Below are 14404 nucleotides of genomic sequence, written 5' to 3'. Positions count from 1 at the left end.
CACGTGTACATGGTGCTCTAAAGACATAGGAATAAGCTTTCAGCGCTCTCATGAACAGAGCTGAAATTGCAGCAATAAAGCACACTTAACGGATTTTAATCCAAAGCATAAAATTAATATCTGTGAATCCACCATGTTACAAACAAGTGATTAGATAAATAAGTCAATAAACAAGACAAGATACACGTCTCACGGAGACTCGGACTGTCAGTGAGGGTTCTTTGATCCTCCTCCCCAGTTGCCCAGAGGAGGAAAGAAAAGGTGGCTTTATGAAGGGGAATCCTGATAGACAGGACCTCAATGGGTGACTGAAATCTACTTCAGCAGAGGCAGGGCCTGTGAACAACATGTGCCCTTGTCCTATTGGGGGAAGAAGAGCACTTTGCTCTAAGATCTTCCCCAAGCCCACAAACTGGTTTAATTATGAGAAAAACGTCAGAGAAGACCAAAAGGAGGGCTATCGCTCAGCCCTCCTCCCCTGACAAGCAAGGCTCCTTCAAACTATTGAGGTCATGAAAAGCAAGGGGTCTGGGAAGGAAGAGCCCCATGTACTGGGCCATGAGAGGTCCCTGGGGCCCTGACTGGGATCCTGGAAGAGAGCGGACACCAGAGAAAGACTAGAAAATCTGAGGGAAACCTGGGCTTCCATGAACAATGTACCAATACTGGTTCACCAATGGACCACAGGGGCCAAAACCTCAACCTAGTGAAAGTCAGGGTGTGTGAAGCAAAGCCTAGGCAGGCCAAGGTTTCGTGAAGCAGAGACCTGTGAAGAGGGAGCAATGGGAGGCCAGCAACACAGTTCAGAGAGGCTTGGGCCCCTGGCCTGGAAGCATTGCCTCCAGAGTCAGCCCAGCCCTGGAAGAGCCTGCAGGATGGGCTCTAAGAGGCTCTGGGTAGCTCTAGGCTTAACAGTGCCACTTTGAAGGTCCTGAGGTTGCATATCCCTGCGACAACCTTGGAGGATTTAAAACAGAGTTTGTGTGGATTTTCCAAAGAAAGTATAACTAATCTCAGGCTATAAAGAATTGCTATCATCCCTGTCTCCCCCTCCTCCACTCTCCTGACCTGCTTCTAGATGCAAGAGATGAGAGGGAGGGTGTGGACCAGGGTACCGAGCCCCACCCATGCTCATGGATGGGGAGGGAAGCTGCTCCCCCATCTAAGTGCAGATGGACTCAGGGTCAAGCCAGGACACTGGGACCTGTTGCATCTCCCAGGTGAGGGCTGGATGTGGAGGACCCTGCATCCCACATGGCCATGTGGGATAGGCCCTAAGGGGATCCCAATACAGAGGGGAGGAAGAGGAGATAGAGAGAAATGGATGGGAAGGAAGAGGGGTAATAGGAACCGAGGGAGGGAGGGAGGGAATTAGGGAGGGAAGGAGGGAGGGAGGGAATTAGGGAGGGAAGGAGGGAGGGAGGGAATTAGGGAGGGAAGGAGGGAGGGAGGGAATTAGGGAGGGAAGGAGGGAGGGAGGGAAGGAGGGAGGGGAGAATAGGAATATGAGGAGGTGAGGGGAGAAAGGGGAAGAAAGAGAAAGCTTTTGAGGGGCCACCAGAGTCCTCTCTCACAAGTGGGAACAGGGTGGGGAAGCAGCTGCCCAGGGAGGGAGCGACTTTGTCTCCTGCAGGGTCTCCATCTGGTTCTCTGCAGGAGCCAGGCATTCTACTGTCCAGATGGGGCTGTGTGTGTATAACTCCAGACAGTACAGGATTGTGGGGGGTTGCCCAGGACCCCCACTTGAGAAAGCAGAAACCTGCCTCACCCAAGGGTGCCAAAAAGACAGATGCATGGTGAAGAATGTCCTGGGAGGGAAGTTGTTTAACACAGCTACACTCTAACTCTACCAGGTCCCATACACAAAAGCAAGGAACCTGGGGCTGCAGGCCCCTGATTGAATCAGCACCCACCCCTAGAGAAGGAGGGAGAGGACTACCAGCAAGAGGCTGGGGCCTCCCTTATATCTCTTTGATCTGCTTCATGTATGCTATGGCACTTTTAAAAAGTCCCTGTGGTTCTGTGTGAGGGTTAGGCGCCCTGGGCTTTCCTCTCTGTCCACGCTGGCATGTCTTTTGTCCTTGTCCAGCTCACGTTTGGGAAGTCACGTTGGTCAGACTGTACGGGTATAGCTTCTGACACAGTCTCACACTAACGCACCCCCATCCCCTGTTCCTTGGCTCTTATAGTCTTTCTTCCCCACCTTCTGCCATGGCTCCTGAGCCTTAGGTGGGAGCAGTTTGGTAAAGGCACCCATGGGACTGGGTGCCACAACTCTGCATTTTGATTGGTCATAGTTTTCTGTAATGGTCTCCATTTGTTGCAAAGGGAAGTTTTCTTGATGTGGGTTGAGAACTACATTTATCGTTGGGTTTAAGGACAAATATTTAGAATATAGTTAGGATTCACATTGACTTAATAAAGTGCTGGATCTCCTTCAAGACCTCCCAGGGAAGACCATACCAACTGGTTATCCAATAATGGTCACCCCTGAAAATACCATTAAACAGACTGAGCAGGCTGTACTTACGTATTTATGTGTATGTATGTATATATATACATATATACACACACATATATGTTATGTATAACAACAATTAATGAAGGAAGAGGTCATGAATTTGAAAAAGATCAAGGGAACATATGGGAGGAAACAGAAATGGGAAAGATATAATTATGTTATCATCTCAAAATAAAAGATAATCTTAAAATGGACAGGAGTTAGACGGGAGAGGGAGCCCCAGTCCAGCTCTCCTGACCTGCTCCCCCACTCCCCACCTACACTTGGCAGACTCGGCCTAAACGGATTATGTGTCCCAGCCTCGTCACCGCCACTGTCCTGTTTCTGGGTAATTCGCTGCGCAGAGCCACAGAAGCACCCTTTTGTTCAGCTTCCCCCCCGTGTCCCCATGTCTAGTTGTGCTTGTAAGGGGATCAGTTTTCCTTCCTCTTCTGCCTGTGTAACTTTCTGTTGTTGGGATGAGCCATGGTTTGCTTGTCTTTGATGAACACATGGCCCCCCGAAACAGTTTCTTAAGATACACACTGTGCACACCTCTTCTGCCTCCTGCCTCCTTCCCTTGCTCCATCTTGGGCTCCACTCAGTCAACCATCTTCCTTAACTCACCATGTTCCGTCTTGCCTCAGTTTCCAATATGTCTCAGACTGGCATTGAGTTTTTATGTAAATGTCACTTCATGGGGACACCCTCCTCAGTTCCTAGCCGAGTGCCACAGCTCCTTTGCTGACAATGCACTCTCTTGAGGCCTCCCCTGAACTCCAGGCCCTTGGGACAAGCCCCTATTCTTCTTTACTGCACCCCAGCTCATGAATGGAGTCTGATTATCGGGTAGCGCCCACTGAACCCCAGCCAGGATGCCTGTCTCAGCACCAGTGGTCACAGTCAGCTGTGCAGATTCCTGGAGAGGGTGAATATGGTCCTCTTAAGAAGCGCCAAGGAACAGCGCTTTGAGGTAGCGACAGGCAGCTCCTACTTGGCATCAGGGTGCAAGGCTGACATCTGGCAATGAGTCAGAAGCTCCCGTCGGCTGGCCTGTACACAGTGCTCTATACCCACAGCAAAAGATGTGAACGATTTTTATTTAAAAAGAATTAACAAATCATTTGTGTGGCTGCCACCAGTTACTCCATGACTAAATTAACTTCGTGTCTGCTGTAGGGACCCACCTTGCCTCACCTAACTTTAAGAAATAGCTGGCATGTTTGGGTACTGTTTTCTGGGTGATTCTGGTAACAACTGGGTAGGCACAAAGCTCAGGAGGACCCCCCCAGGGCTGAGACTCTGCCCACAGACATGCCGGCCAGTCCCCACTTTTTTGGTGCCTGGTGTAAACAGGATTCAGTCCGGGAAGGTAAGGGGAAGGCGACCTGGAACAAAACCACTTGGTGGCTCCCTGGCATCAGAACCCCAGAGTTGAGTTTGCTGGCTTGCAAAGGTGTCTAGAGTGTGGCTGCCCTCAAGGTGGGTACTTGGTAAAGTACCGTAAAGTATGGAGAGCCACCTTGGTCTGCTGGAGTTCTGTACCAAGACCACCTTCTCTGAAACCCTCAAGGTCTTAGGTCCTAGAATTCCCTGGAATAATCCAAACTCTAATCCGTTGCCTTCAACAGGGGCTGGTCCTAACCCCTGACTTATGTCCCCTGAGAAATTTCTGCCAGCTGCACAGGGTCTTCCTTCTCCCGAACCTTGGAGTTTTTAGAGAAATCCAACTGTCTTCTGTCTTTCTCTTAGGCCTGTTCGTGTGTGTGTGTGTGTGTGTGTGTGTGTGTGTGTGTGTGTGTGTGTGTGTGTGTGTGTGTTTCTCTTCATGTGTAATGTATGTCACATGTGATGCAAATTCTGCCCTCCAGAGGAAGATCAGGGTACAGGGTAGCCCCTGCTCACCTCCCTTGGCTGCTGGGCCTTTCCCTGCTGGGACTCGGGTACTGTATAGACTGACCCCTGACTGGTGCCTTGGACACATGTCACAAGTCTGCTTTCAATCAGTCGCCTTGTGGGGCCAACTTGTCACAAGCCACATGTTGTCCTTAAAGCACATACTTTTGGCTTTGAAACACAGTAGAGGTTTTGCCAACAGAATCACGTCCTTAAGCCTGCCTGTCCAGCTGGTACTCAGCTAGTTTGTATTGCATATGCATATGCCAGCCTCCAGAATGCCTCCATTTCCAGGGGCATCTTGGTGCCCTTCCATGCCAGGGCCCTGCCTGCTGTCTCTAGCTCCTGCCCTTCTGTTTCTGTTGCTTTCTCCCTTGGCATCCTCAGTTCCCAGAAGGGCCTTGTGGCTCTCTGAGTGCCCCTGAGTGTCCCCTATGGCCAGAGCAAGCCCCCATTCTCAGGGTGTCCCCTAGTCAGAGTTCCCTATGGCCTGAGCATGCCGCTGTCCTCAGGGTGTTCCTTAGAGTCTCCAGCTGTCTTTGTGTCACCAGAAGGTCATTCTTTGCAAGAAGGGTGGAAGGCTGTCCATTCCAACCCTGCAAGGTGGCTGGGACCTGTGCCCTCCCTGGGGCCATTTGCTTACAGGTATGCCTTATGAGCACACCAGAGAAACCTGGAGGAACTCAGGAGGATACTGTGACCTCTAATGGTTGAGCCTGTTTTGATAGAGCACTGGTATAATTTTAAGATAAGTACCTCTAGAAATAACAGTTTCTCCTTTAAAATAGCATATTGTACGTGTGTGCATGTGTGTGTATGTGTGTGTGTGTATGTGTGTTTGTGTGTGTGTGTGTGAGAGTGTGACTAAGTGTGTATGAGTATGTGTGAGTGTACGTGGTATGTGTGTGTGTGTGTGTGTGTGTGTGTGTGTGAGTGTGGCTAAGTGTGTATGAGTATGTGTGAGTGTACGTGGTATGTGTGTGTGTGTGAGAGTGTGGCTAAGTGTGTATGAGTATGTGTGAGTGTACGTGGTGTGTGTGTGTGTGTGTGTGTGAGTGTGGCTAAGTGTGTATGAGTATGTGTGAGTGTACATGGTATGTGTGTGTGTGTGTGTGTGTGTGTGGTGTGTAGAAATGTCAATGTTCTTTTGTCTTGTCCTTGTTTCCCACTTGCCTCTGTGTCTGCATTCCAGCATGAGGCTAGGGAGGTCTGCAGGGATCTCAGTACTTTCAGGCAGGTGTTAACATGTGCACCTACTGTGTGCTGGATGGGGAGACACTCCTGTGGGATATTCTAGTCTGCTTCTCTGTGTATATGTAGATGGTGCCAGGGGCGGGTATGAAGTAGCTCTGGGAGCCCACTAGAGTGAGGCGTGCAAGGATGAGGGTGGATGTGAGCTGGGAGACAGGCGAGGGTCTAGCAGCTTTGTGGGCAGGGCGGAGTGCAGCTGCTCTCCTGGCTGGGCCACTTCTCACCATGTCGCTGAGTCGCAAGGCAAGCACAAGCCTTGATTTTGGCTGGGTGTGAGGCTGGGTGTGCCAGGCACACTTGAGCCCTCCCCACACGAGGCCCCCAGGACATATTGCACATCAAATCCCTGGACCGAGGCCCTTCCCAGATGGCGTGGCTTGCCTGTGGGGAGCGGTGGAGGAATGCTGAGCTTGGCCAGTCCCTTTCTGGCTTCTGGCCCCACACCTCCCCTTTCCTGAGTGGGTTGTGGAGCAGCTTCTGGGACCTGAGACCCTGATAGTACCTGCACTGTTCCCTCCGAAGGGGTGCAGAAGCCAGCACTTTGAGGGGACCCTCTGCCGTCTCGCTACCCCTCCCTCTTTTGTCTATGACTATTGAGAAGAATCTGAGTCTGTGTTCAAGCCCGGAATCAAATCGCGTCTGCAATTTGTCAAATTATGCAGAGGAGACAGCGAAGAGAAAGGGAAGCAGTTTGATTCTATTATGTGGAAATTAGCCTGAAACAGAGGCTGTTCGCCTGTTAGAGCAATTTCTCTCCATTTGTTTCTGGGGAAAATTGCCTATGCGCCAGTCCTCCTCTGCTTCTGGCTGACGGTCCCCAGGCTGGAGGTGCAGTGAGGCAGGGCTGCAGGGTACCAGCCTGTGGGTGGGCGGCTCTCTTAGCCGCTCCAGAACAAGGGTGGGAAGTTTCCCCTGGTATGCTTGGGCATGAGGGGAAGGGGCATGTGTCAAGCCCTCTCTCTGCTCCTTGTCTGCCACTGAGACATTTCTTACATGCCTTTGGATTTCTTACATGCAGTTGGCTCCCTGCGAGAAGGGCCCAGCCACAGTAGGACAGAGTGTATGATGAAAGGCATCAGGCTGGCGTGGGAAGTTATAGGTGAATTGACCTAGGAAGGACAGCTCTGCTGGAGGGGACTTGGCAGCAGGAGGTACTGCCTCTGTCAAATGTCAGAAGATGGAGCTCTGATAATAGACTCCAGGGCTTGCAGGCTAGCTCTGTTTTATGGGGCAACGCTGTCTGGGAAAGCCTGGTGGGTGGGGCTTAATGCAGGCCCCTCCCCTTCACTGAGTCCCCTATGGCTCAAAGCTGCTAAGGTACCACACAGACCCTCTGCCTCCACACTGTGCTATGACCTGTGCTGTGGTTCCTGACTATGGGTGGAAGCCTAGGCTCATCAGGAAACTGCATCTCCCCAGATTAGCCTACTTCAACCCTCTGACTCCAGTCTATACCCAAGAGCCCTGAACAAAGCCAAGCAAGGTACAGATGGTTGAGGTCTGACCCTGGGGTGCTGGGGCAGAGATCCAAGGGCAGACTGCTTGGGTGGTGGGATCTTCATTGCCCAGTCGATTATGGGAAATTCCTATGGAATTAGTAAAGTATACCTCTGGGTTCGTCTGTGAGGACGTTTCTAGAGAGCAGTGGACTAGATACAGGGATCGATTATTGATTGATTGATTGATTGATTGATTGATTGATACAGGGTTTCATTACTGTAGCTTCATTGGTCTGGAACTTGCTACATATGTAGAGCAGGCTGGCCTCAAACTCACAGAGATCTACCTGCCTCTGCCTCCCGAGTGCACCACCATGCCCAGCCCGTGGACCATTTCTTGAGAGTGACATATTATGGCAAGGTAAGAAAATGTACAAAGTGACCCAATTGAAGGATGTTAGAAGAATTGTGTCACTAGGGACTGTGTCTTCTGTGTATGTGTGTGTACATGTGTCTGTCTGTCCACAGTGGTCAGGCATGGAGGTCGGAGGACAACCCCAAGCACTCTCATCGGGTGCCTTCCGCTATTGTGTTTGTGTGGGAGACTCGTTTCCTCACTAACCTGAAACTCATCAAGGCGGGTGAGACGGGTCAGCCAGTGAATGTGGGGTTTTGAGGGAAGTACCTTGACTCTACCCAGTCACAGCAAGTCCTCCCCTCATGACGCATGTGGTAGCGCTCTGTCAAGTGAGCCCCTTAATTTTTCTCAGCGGTATTTCTGCCATTCATGTGTACACTCATGGAGCGATGTAGGTAGAACACTGAGCTGCAATCTGGGTCAAGGTAGCTATGTGTCCCTGACCCTGAGGTCTGTGAAGATTCTGGGTGCTATCAGAGTCGCGGGCAGACGCTACAGCCCACAGCAGTGTGCCACAAGGCCCACATTTCTCCCCTGAAAACCCTAGTCCACTCTCTGGAGCATGCCAACTGTCCTTGTTCAGTGGGCTAGGAGAGGGGACGATCCTCAAATACTGATGATGCACTTGGGCCAACCCTGGCCCCTGTTTTTTGCTCTCCAGGTTTGGTTACAGGTTGACAAAGACTGGCCTGGAAAGTTGAGCAGGGCCGTTCTCATCTGTTGTTATGGTTACAGGAGGGAAAACAATTTCCTGTGAGGTATCTCCTGATCACTCCTGTCGGATGCTGGGGCAGATTAGCCAAGCTCCGTGGCGACGGCTCTCGGCTCTGCCGGAGACCAAACGACATTCATTTTGACCTCATACATGGGGTTACCGTCTGCCAGCTCAGTCAGGGGAGATAGACGGAATCTCATTAAAACCATCAGAGAAGCACGTGGCTGGTTTTATTGCACTGGTAAAATTGCCTTTGCCTTATTCTCTCCAAATGCCAGATCACAGACATCACAAACCGTGGAGGAACCTGGGTGCATTCAGAGCAGGTGGTAGGCAGCCACCATGGCTGGGAGTAGTCCAGTCACCAAGCTGATAGTAGTCCAGGCCACATGGTGGGTGTTCTTGCTGCAAGGAGTGGGCTCACTCAGTCTGAAGCAACCAACCTCCTGAGAAAGGGCATGTGGCCCCAAAGGAAGACACTCACCTCCCCAGGGACTGGAGTCCCAGAGAAGAAGAGAAGGCAGATGGAAATAAACTAAGAACAGCAGTAAGCTGTTTCAGACCTTGTACCTCAGAGTCAGGGGTGGCCACTGGTGGGCAGAGATGCAGACTAGGTTGGTTCCTTAGAGGGTGGGGACCAGTAGTCAGGGCCACTTCAATCCCTGCCCTGCCCTGCCCTGCCCTGCCCATGTTATGTCGTTCACAGGGTTGGCGGAAGCCATCCAGGCTGAGGTCATCAAGGATCGAGGGACAGCTCCTGCCTGGACCAATCACCCCTTTACTCTTTTTTTTTTTTCATTTCCCAAAGACCCAGAGTGACACAGTGGTCTCTTCTCACTTCAGTCAGACCATTGAAGTCCCCAGGAGACATACACCAGCCAGCCAGGTGATGCTCACCTGCTGGGACAGTGGCTTTCTGTGGGCTGGGGTGTGGAAAGAGAAAAGGGTTTGGATTTGGGGTGAAGGTCTGGACTGAGGGGGGCAGCAGGGAGCTGAGAAGGCAGTGGTCTCTAACAGGGACCACAGAGAGGTCACCAGGGGAGGGTGGGTGTGTTAATGGTGAAGAAGATGGTTCCTGGATTCCCACAGGGAAAGGCTGGCTAGAGGTGAACAGGAAGAGGGTCCCTTCCTGCTTCTTGGTGACCTTGAGGAGCGAGGGCTGAGCAGATGGGTGAAGGGACGCTCCACTGGCTGCAGAGGGAGAGCAACTGAGAAGGCTGTGTTCTGTGTGTTCCTCTTACTGCCTGCTGAACCCTGAGGAGGGTGGGATCAGGGCAAGAGGGATCTTCTCTCTATCCCAGTACGGGCTGCCTGACCCCTCTGGCCTCTCATTCCACAGTATGAGTCCGCCGTGGGCCTCCAATTCTCCCACCCAAGAGTCCTTTAGCTGAGCACTAGCTGAGAATAGTTCCTTCCTTGATCTCCAGCAGGTGTAACATCTGCATTGAGCAGGGATCTGGGTCTGAAGTTGCCCACACCCAAGTTGCTGTGGGCAGGGAGGGTGTGTGTGAGAGCCTTGTTCCGAGGACTGGCACTTGGGCTACCTGGACAGTTAAATGGGAAACTCTTTGGTGTGTCTGCATAGCCGGGCTGTGTCCTTAAGGGCTCCCTGGCCAGATAATGCCTGGTAAAGAATTGCTCTGTGTGTGTGTTGGAGTGTGGGGTTATAAGCAGAATCCAGAGCTATGAGCTGGCGCAGAGGCTTGAGGACCGGGTAGACAAGAGTGGAATGTGGTCCAGGAAGTAGGCAGAAGTCATGCCAAGAGGCTCCAACGTGCCATTTCTGGTCTATCTGAATTGTCCCAGTGGTTCCCAGACTGTACCACCTAGACTCCGGGTCACCAGTGATCTTACTGTGCGAGTCAAGTAGAGACTCTTTTCCAAGGCCTGTCAGCGGCATCCGGGTGGCTGTCGACTAGGTGGTAGGGGAACATATAAGACAGAGCCTAGGCAGGTCTGTTGGATTGAGTGAGGTACTTCCTGGGGCTGATGAGGTTCTGTGGGGCTGAGGCCTTTTCACTTCTTCCCTCTGTCATCCTAACGATGACCACTCTTTGTCTGGGGCCATAAGGAGCCCATGTGGCTTAGCGCTCTTGCTAATGTGCGGAGAGACAGACTCAGAGACTGAGAGGCTAAGATGGCTAGCTTTTGGAGGGGAGGACGCCAGCAAAGAAGGTGCAAAGAGCTTTAGTTATCTGTTCAGGGGACTGCACGGGAGTCTGCCTGAGCGCCAGTGTCCCATGGAGGCCGTGAACTTCAGGAGCCTGGAGAAAGGGTAATAAGCAGAGCGCTATAAGGTGGGCGTCTTAGACCATCTGAGTCCTCCAAACCATGTACAGAGTGCTCAAAGGGTACACAGTGTTCAGCAGAGACCTCAGGAGACTTCTGGCTGCACAGCTCACCCCACGCTGGAGAAAAGACCACCCTGGACCACTCCCAAAGCATCAAAAAAACCCTTTAGAGATCCGCCTTCTTTAGTAAACCCAGCCGCTGCCAGGTGAAGGCCAACACTCTTCCAAGGGATGTAAGTCAATACAGAGCCCAACACTCTTCCATGTGCTCCCTGGGGCAGTGCCCAGCATCAAACCGAGAATAGCAGACAACAAAGACATAAGAAGACATTACCAGAAACAGGAGAGAGGTCAGGAGCTGGAGGCACACCAGAAGTAACAGAGGTGGCCGAAACAGTAAATAAAGAATTAACTGGTTATGGGTGTGTCTGTGTTCCAGGATTTAAAGAATATATGAGAATATAAGGAGAATCAGGAACTTTGAAAACTGCAACTAGAAGCTGGAGTGGGGCTGGGACCGGATGTTACCGAGAAGGCACTGGGTCACGCTAACAGATCAATGAGGCCCTGACCTGGTTGGTGGTTCAACTTGGCCTCCTGCTCATTTCTTACAAATAAAGTTTTATTATGGTGCAGCCGCATTCCTCAGCTCGTGCTGTCGCCGCAGGACATCAGAGGAGAGCAGGAAGACTGGCATGTTCCTACTGGCCCTGCCGAGCCTTGCCCCCAGTCTTGACCTCTTGACTCTACACTGTGAACCGCCAAGCGGGCGCCTCAGCTATCAAAGAAAATGTGCGTGTTACACTTCTGCTGGTGGCTGGACTTGTTCCAAATCATCAGAACACGAATCCCCAAGGGTGAGATGTTACCGTGGTTTACTGCTTGGGCACGGAGGATATGAAGAAGAAAATACACAGAGAGAAGCAGGTCACTCTGAGCTGCCCTCAAAGGCTTAGTTTAGTAGCCTGGGTTTTCCATACTCCAAGGTTTACTTCAGTCGGGTGAGCTCTCCCTACAGGAGCTTGGGCTCCTCCTGGCAGGGGCATCTGTCGCATCCTCTGCCCCGTGGTCAGAGCAAGTTAGCCTCAGGTTGCTGAGATGTGGGAAGACCAAGACTTGGATCCAGAGGGCTGGGCTGAGGAGGGCCTGACAGTCCCCTGGTGCCCTCCCGTGGGAGGGGTCGCTCGGCCTTTCTTTTCGATGGCAGCTGTTGCCTCTTCTCAAGCTCTCTTTTTTTTGTTTTTTAGCTGACATCTATAATTTGGAAAGCCATAAAAATGAATACAGATGAAACATTAGAGGGCAGCGGTATGAGAAAAGCGGGAACAAAGAGGCGCTTGCTGCTTTAAACAGGTCTTAAAACTGCTTTCATCTGCGCGCTCGCCGCAGCCCAGTGAAATTGATTCATTGACCAAATTGGCCATTTAGATTCAAAAGGCTCAGCTTTCTGAGCGCAGCCCCCTCCCCTCTGGATTTATGGGGCTGTAGAGAGGCACCCACCAGTGGTTTCTTTTTTAAGGATGATCTACACTGAGGTATCAGCCCCCTTCTTTCTGGAGAGCACACACTTGCTGGTCACTGCAGCCTGAAGGGGGTGCTGTGCCAGTCTTGGCTCTCAGGAGGTCAGCGGGCACCTTGCAATGTCAGCCAGACCTTCTCTGGATGGCTGGTCCACTCCTAACTGCTGTCTAGATCAGTGTAAAGCTGCCATATCTGTTGGAAAGAGACTGAGGAACGCGACCACGGGAGAGGGCCTGCCTCAGCTCACCCAGCAGTCCCGAGCATAAGTGCAAACAGCATGGGGCTAGACCCTGAGCCTACAGGAAAGCACCACAGACAGCATGGCTGTTTCTCCTGGGTGACAGGCAGTTGTGAACCGGCCCCTGTGAGAGTTACTTCGAAGAGAACACCTGTCTGGCCATGCATCCTAGAGCCTGCCACCTAGAGCCAAGATGCTACCAGGAAGGAAGACATGACAGGGAAAAGGCAGCGGGGAATGGTTCCTGCAGAGCTCTGTTCTGGACATGGAGAATTCAGCAACCCAGTTAAAAACTTCCTGAGAAGAGCCACAGGTGCCATAAAAACGAGGGAACCTCTGGAAGTGCAGCAGCTAGGAACAGGGCTCAGCGTGAGACTGGGATTCAGGGTCTGTCTCAGATCAGGATTCCTGCTCGGCCTAAGACTGTGGTCAAGTCCAGGTGAGAGCGAGAGTTGTGTCAGTCTGAGAGGAGCAGAGATACTAGGGCTCAGTTTTGAGGTGCACAGCACAGCTTTCCCCATGTTAGGCAGTCTAGCGATGAACGATCCCTGGATCTATAGCTTTGCCCCGTGGAATGGCTCAACCTTCCCTGAACCTGCTCTCCTGCTAGATCACCCTTCTGGGCTGCACAGCAGCAGGCTGCTCCAGCCACAGCACAGCTGCTGTGTGACCGGTCTGCCTACTCCTGGACAAGATATGGACACCTGGGGCCCTGTACCTGGCACACCCCACCAGTTTAGGTGCCACACACACCCCACACACAACTGAGCAACCTTTGACCCGGAGAAATTAGGTCAATGAGTGAGAGGCACGTGGGGGGGCCTGGAGTTACCCACCCACAGGGCAGGGTCAGCAAGCTCCTGGGGATGTTTATTCATAGGCATTCTAGTCAGTAACAGAGCCAGCTTTTGGGGGAGGGGGGTTTGTAGGAACAAGAAATCAGAAGGTCAGCCATAACTGGCCAGGCCCCTGATGGAGACCATAGTTTGCAAAGGCCTCACGGCCTTTGCACATGGCCACTGTAAGTTGAGCTGGAACCTCCAGGCCCTCAACCCCCACATCGCTCCATTTTCATTATTTTGTCTTATATTTTGTAACTTTAATTACATATTAAGTGACATACTAAAAAACCATCGTTAAAATTTAAGCCTTTGGTAATACCGTTTTATTACATTTTGATGACTTTATAACTATGATACTTTATTATTCCTTCTATGTTATTCTATGAAGGCACAGTGAGGTTTTTAATATCTAATTACAGCACCGAGTGATCATTAAACCAGACGCATGGTGAGCTCCAACCTGGGTCCTCAGATTATTGGTGCGTGGAGGGCAAGGAAGGCTTCCTCTGTGGGTCAGGATGGGGAGGGCAGGACCCATGCGTGTTCTAATCCTGCCTGGAAAGCCACGAGGTTTAATTAGTACCAGACTATCTCTCAAAGAAGCTTTGGAAGGCCAATGATCTGGGTCTCTTGGTGGTGGCTCTGGGGTGGCCCAGCCTCCGATGTCACTATCACCGACAAGTCCCCTTTTCAGGGGAGCACTCCCTGAGAGATGACCAGCCTGTTAACCTCCTTCAGGAGTTTGGCAGAGTACTCCATGGATGTGTGGGAAGCATCTCTTCCCAGCCTTTCCTCCGCACTTCTGGTCTATCTCAGTCTCTCTCCCGGGCTAAACAGTCTTAAGATCATTAGAATGGGGGAGGGGCAGCTGGAAAGACAGCAGGTGTGGGGAGATCCACAGGGCCCTGCAGAGGTATAGAAGAGGCAGATAGTTGGGCCAGGGGGTTCTCCACCCTCTGTCTTCTCCAGAAAGAGACTCTCAGGGTGGGTGCCACAGATGGCCTTCCTGGGAGGCTGCTGCACAGAAACAAAGATTCCCTGAAGCCTTTCTCATCTCTGGAACTGCAGGAGAGCCCCTCAGAGCAGAGGGACCGCCCTAGCCATTGGGAAGAAGGATTCTAATACATTGTTGCTAGAAGGCACTTGGTCCAGCGGAGCTGCCTTCAAGGCCCAGTCTTTGCACCTGTGGTCACCTGCCTCCTTCTCTTCTGCCTTCCTGGGCTCCAGCAATGTGAGCTCTTCTCCTCGTTTGTGGTCTCTGCCTGTTTTCAGCCTTAGTCTCTCTGTAGACCT

General features: G+C 51.7%; 1 long non-coding RNA gene across 1 annotated transcript; it reads left to right on the top strand.

Annotated features, from left to right (window-relative positions):
• The first annotated feature begins 6513 nt into the window (after window positions 1-6513).
• B020018J22Rik (Riken cDNA B020018J22 gene) lies at window positions 6514-13568 on the top strand. The gene is made up of 3 exons (NR_045950.1): window positions 6514-7507; window positions 10950-11367; window positions 11758-13568. It is a non-coding gene; the product is annotated as a Riken cDNA B020018J22 gene (long non-coding RNA).
• Window positions 13569-14404: the final 836 nt, after the last annotated feature.

The sequence above is a fragment of the Mus musculus genome, chromosome 12 (genome assembly GCF_000001635.26).
Source record: "Mus musculus strain C57BL/6J chromosome 12, GRCm38.p6 C57BL/6J".
Lineage (NCBI taxonomy): Eukaryota > Metazoa > Chordata > Mammalia > Rodentia > Muridae > Mus > Mus musculus.
This window is presented reverse-complemented; position numbering and strand designations above follow the sequence as displayed.